Consider the following 6000-nt stretch of genomic DNA (forward strand, 5'->3'; position numbering starts at 1 on the left):
CGACAGTGGGAAGGAAAAACTCCCTTTTAACAGGAAGAAACCTCCAGCAGAACCAGGCTCAGGGAGGGGCAGTCTTCTGCTGGGACTGGTTGGGGCTGAGGGAGAGAACCAGGAAAAAGACATGCTGTGGAAGAGAGCAGAGATCAATCACTAATGATTAAATGCAGAGTGGTGCATACAGAGCAAAAAGAGAAGTAAACACTCAGTGCATCATGGGAACCCCCCAGCAGGCTAAGTCTATAGCAGCATAACTAAGGGATGGTTCAGGGTCACCTGATCCAGCCCTAACTATAAGCTTTAGCAAAAAGGAAAGTTTTAAGCCTAATCTTAAAAGTAGAGAGGGTGTCTGTCTCCCTGATCCGAATTGGGAGCTGGTTCCAGAGGAGAGGAGCCTGAAAGCTGAAGGCTCTGCCTCCCATTCTACTCTTACAAACCCTAGGAACTACAAATAAGCCTGCAGTCTGAGAGCGAAGCGCTCTATTGGGGTGATATGGTACTATGAGGTCCCTAAGATAAGATGGGACCTGATTATTCAAAACCTTATAAGTAAGAAGAAGAATTTTAAATTCTATTCTAGAATTAACAGGAAGCCAATGAAGAGAGGCCAATATGGGTGAGATATGCTCTCCCCTTCTAGTCCCTGTCAGTACTCTAGCTGCAGCATTTTGAATTAACTGAAGGCTTTTCAGGGAACTTTTAGGACAACCTGATAATAATGAATTACAATAGTCCAGCCTAGAGGAAATAAATGCATGAATTAGTTTTTCAGCATCACTCTGAGACAAGACCTTTCTAATTTTAGAGATATTGCACAAATGCAAAAAAGCAGTCCTACATATTTGTTTAATATGCGCATTGAATGACATATCCTGATCAAAAATGACTCCAAGATTTCTCACAGTATTACTAGAGGTCAGGGTAATGCCATCCAGAGTAAGGATCTGGTTAGACACCATGTTTCTAAGATTTGTGGGGCCAAGTACAACAACTTCGGTTTTATCTGAGTTTAAAAGCAGGAAATTAGAGGTCATCCATGTCTTTATGTCTGTAAGACAATCCTGCAGTTTAGCTAATTGGTGTGTGTCCTCTGGCTTCATGGATAGATAAAGCTGGGTATCATCTGCGTAACAATGAAAATTTAAGCAATGCTGTCTAATAATACTGCCTAAGGGATGCATGTATAAAGTGAATAAAATTGGTCCTAGCACAGAACCTTGTGGAACTCCATAATTAACCTTAGACTGTGAAGAAGATTCCCCATTTACATGAACAAATTGTAATCTATTAGATAAATATGATTCAAACCACTGCAGCGCAGTGCCTTTAATACCTATGGCATGCTCTAATCTCTGTAATAAAATTTTATGATCAACAGTATCAAAAGCAGCACTGAGGTCTAACAGAACAAGCACAGAGAAGAGTCCACTGTCTGAGGCCATAAGAAGATCATTTGTAACCTTCACTAATGCTGTTTCTGTACTATGATGAATTCTAAAACCTGACTGAAACTCTTCAAATAGACCATTCCTCTGCAGATGATCAGTTAGCTGTTTTACAACTACCCTTTCAAGAATTTTTGAGAGAAAAGGAAGGTTGGAGATTGGCCTATAATTAGCTAAGATAGCTGGGTCAAGTGATGGCTTTTTAAGTAATGGTTTAATGCCACCTTAAAAGCCTGTGGTACATAGCCAACTAATAAAGACAGATTGATCATATTTAAGATTGAAGCATTAATTAATGGTAGGGCTTCCTTGAGCAGCCTGGTAGGAATGGGGTCTAATTGACATGTTGATCGTTTGGAGGAAGTAACTAACGAAAATAACTCAGACAGAACAATCGGAGAGAAAGAGTCTAACCAAATACCGGCATCACTGAAAGCAGCCAAAGAGAACAATATGTCTTTGGGATGGTTATGAGTAATTTTTTCTCTAATAGTAAAAATTTTATTAGCAAAGAAAGTCATGAAGTCATTACTAGTTAAAGTTAAAGGAATACTCGGCTCAATAGAGCCCTGACTCTGTCAGCCTGGCTTCTGAAAGACTTCTACTGTAATGAAACTTATTCCCCACTGCTGGGTAGTCCATCAGAGTAAATGTAAATGTTATTAAGAAATGATCAGACAGAAGGTGGTTTTCAGGGAATACTGTTAAGTCTTCAATTTCCATACCATAAGTCAGAACAAGATCTAAGGTATGATTAAAGTGGTGGGTGGGCTCATTTACATTTTGAGCAAAGCCAATCGAGTCTTACAATAGATTAAATGCAGTGTTGAGGCTGTCATTCTCAGCATCTGTGTGGATGTTAAAATCGCCCACTATAATTATCTTATCTGAGCTAAGCACTAATTCAGACAAAAGGTCCGAAAATTCACAGAGAAACTCACAGTAACGACCAGGTGGACGATAGATAACAACAAATAAAATTGGTTTTTGGGACTTCCAATTTGGATGGACAAGACTAAGAGTCAAGCTTTCAAATGAATTAAAGCTCTGTCTGGGTTTTTGATTAATTAATAAGCTGGAGTGGAAGATTGCTGCTAATCCTCCACCTCGGCCCGTGCTATAAGCATTCTGACAGTTAGTGTGACTTCGGGGTGTTGACTCATTTAAACTAACATATTCATCCTGCTGTAACCAGGTTTCTGTAAGGCAGAATAAATCAATATGTTGATCAATTATTATATCATTTACTAACAGGGACTTAGAAGAGAGAGATCTAATGTTTAATAGACCACATTTAACTGTTTTAGTCTGTGGTGCAGTTGAAGGTGCTATATTATTTTTTCTTTTTGAATTTTTATGCTTAAATAGATTTTTGCTGGTTATTGGTGGTCTGGGAGCACGCACCGTCTCTACAGGGATGGGGTAATGAGGGGATGGCAGGGGGAGAGAAGCTGCAGAGAGGTGTGTAAGACTACAACTCTGCTTCCTGGTCCCAACCCTGGTTAGTCACGGTTTGGAGGATTTAAGAAAATTGTCCAGATTTCTAGAAATGAGAGCTGCTCCATCCAAAGTGGGATGGATGCCGTCTCTCCTAACAAGACCAGGTTTTCCCCAGAAGCTTTGCCAATTATCTATGAAGCCCACCTCATTTTTTGGACACCACTCAGACAGCCAGCAATTCAAGGAGAACATGCGGCTAAACATGTCACTCCCGGTCCGATTGGGGAGGGGCCCAGAGAAAACTACAGAGTCCGACATTGTTTTTGCAAAGTTACACACCGATTCAATGTTAATTTTAGTGACCTCCGATTGGCGTAACCGGGTGTCATTACTGCCGACGTGAATTACATTCTTACCAAATTTACGCTTAGCCTTAGCCAGCAGTTTCAAATTTCCTTCAATGTCGCCTGCTCTGGCCCCCGGAAGACAATTGACTATGGTTGCTGGTGTCGCTAACTTCACATTTCTCAAAACAGAGTCGCCAATAACCAGAGCTTGTTCCTCAGCGGGTGTGTCGCCGAGTGGGGAAAAACGGTTAGAAATGTGAACGGGTTGGCGGTGTACACAGGGCTTCTGTTTAGGACTACGCTTCCTCCTCACAGTCACCCAGTTGGCCTGCTTTCCCGGCTGCTCAGGATCTGCCGGAGGGGAACTAACGGCGGCTAAGCTACCTTGGTCCACACCGACTACAGGGGCCTGGCTAGCTGTAGAATTTTCCACGGTGCGGAGCCGAGTCTCCAATTCGCCCAGCCTGGCCTCCAAAGCTACGAATAAGCTACACTTATTACAAGTACCATTACTGCTAAAGGAGGCCGAGGAATAACTAAACATTTCACACCCAGAGCAGAAAAGTGCGGGAGAGACAGGAGAAGCCGCCATGCTAAACCGGCTAAGAGCTAGGGCAGCGGGGGTTCTCTTCAACTTCCCCCTCGAGCCCCACCGCGTCTTACTCCTCGATGAGAGGCGTCAGTTCATCAGAAGAATCTCTTTTGCTCGCCGTAGAAAGGCGTGTCCCTGTGCGTCTGAAGGAGGAGTGGGCGTTTATTCACAAAAAAACTTCCTCTTTTTACCATGCCAGTCATAAACTGATCCATCCACATAATCTTTAGTGTCCCGTTCATACTTCCTTATCTTATATGCCTGTAGGTCTTTTACAAAGGACGACAAGGAAATGGAGGATTTCTCTATCACCTCAGCAAATACATCAGCATTGACCTTGCTCCTCATTTCTTCTTCCACCCGCAGCACATCCATTCTCAGTTTCTCTTGTTCAGATTTAGTCTTCTCAATTATCAAAAGCATCAAGTCAAGGGAGCATTTATTTAAAATTTGCTCCCATTTCAACATGAAGAGTTCATCATTCAACCCAAATGACAGAGTTTTATTGATGCGCAAACCACGCGGAATGCGCTTAACTCTCCAATATTCAGACAAAGTTATAGAATGCCACAAAAATCTGGATTCAGACTTCTTCAGATCTTCTAATTCTTTAGACAAGGACAGTATATTGGACTCTGAAGATTTAAATGTATCCTTAAATAAGGAGTGAGGCCAAACAATTTCAGCACCTTGCTCATCAGTAAAAGACAAAGTTTGTGAACGTGCAGTAGTACTTGCATTAATCAGTTGCGTCTGATGTCAAGATTTCAAGCTTTGAACTGATTAATTTTTTTTTTACCAGTTTCAGGGAGCTATCACAAGATAATTCCACAAGGCTGTCTTGCTCTTTGGATGTAAGTCCAGCGATGGTGTCCGGGTTGTGGGTGACAAACGGGTTCTGAATCCAGTTGTGCTGCTTGTCGAGTGCTGGAACGTGGCGGCGCATCTGACTTCCCCAGGCCCGCAGATGTGCGCTGACAGCAACTGACACAGCGTTGGGGATCTCCTGCTCCTCCGTGCACAATAAGTCACACAAACTCTCGAATGATTCGTAGTTGTTTTGTGTCACTCTTCGGTCCCATAACTCAAACTTTCTTATCGTGGCTTCAATCTTATTCTGGACTTGAAACACATTCACTGCTTTTCCCTGGAGCAAGAGGTTAAGCCCATTTCAATAGCCAAAAATAGCCAAATATGCCAATGAAGAAAGCCACTCAAAGTCACAGAATCGATCTGCTAGCTCAAACTTTGTGTCCACAAAAAACACTCTCACTTCGTCACGCAATTCATAAAGCCGTGTGAGCACTTTTCCTCGTGAAAGCCAGCGGACTTCAGTGTGAAGGAGAAGTTGCCGGTGTTCGCTTCTCATCTCCGTGCACAGGATCCCAAACAGGCGGGACTCCAAGGGGCGGCTTTTGATAAAATTGACTGTCTTTATAGCTTCATCCAAAACTTGTTTTAGGTTTGCCGGCATAGTCGTGGCCAGTGCCTCGCGGTAAGCAGCAGAGCCACATCCTTAATGCGTTTCATAACTCCAGACAGTTTTCCCACCATGGCCCTCACTCCGTCTGTGCTCAGTCCAACACATTTCCCCTGTTCTATGTCGTTTGCAGTCATAAATTCATTCATTGTTTGAAATATGGCCTCCGCTGTAGTGTTTGATTGTAAAGGCTTGCAAAAAAGAAAATTGTGTATTTTTCCACTGTATACGTATCAAACAAACGCAAGCAAATTTGCCAAGGCTGCAATATCAGTGGATTCATCAATTTGAAGACCAAAGAAACGACTTGCTCTGATTCTGGTCACAAGTTGTTTTAACACATCATCAGCAATGTTGTCAATGTGTCGTTTTACTGTATTGTCCGAGAGCGAAATTACATTGTTTTTTTGCAGCTTTTTCACCAATCATCACATTGACCATTTCTTTAGCAGCCGGTAAAATAAGATCCTCTTCAGTTGTATGTGGTTTTCCTGTCTGTGCGATTAACTTCGATACCTTGAAAGATGCCTCCACAGCTCTGGTATATTCACCTCCCATCACACACGTTGTTTCAATTGATTTTTTTCGAATGGTATATTCCCATAATTTATTTCCAAAGGACTCCTTGGACTTGGGCGAATATTGTCCATGTTTGGTTTCCAGATGGCGTTGAAGTTTACAGGGCTTCAGGGCTTCGTT

The sequence above is a fragment of the Thalassophryne amazonica genome, chromosome 9 (assembly GCF_902500255.1).
Source record: "Thalassophryne amazonica chromosome 9, fThaAma1.1, whole genome shotgun sequence".
NCBI classification, from domain to species: domain Eukaryota; kingdom Metazoa; phylum Chordata; class Actinopteri; order Batrachoidiformes; family Batrachoididae; genus Thalassophryne; species Thalassophryne amazonica.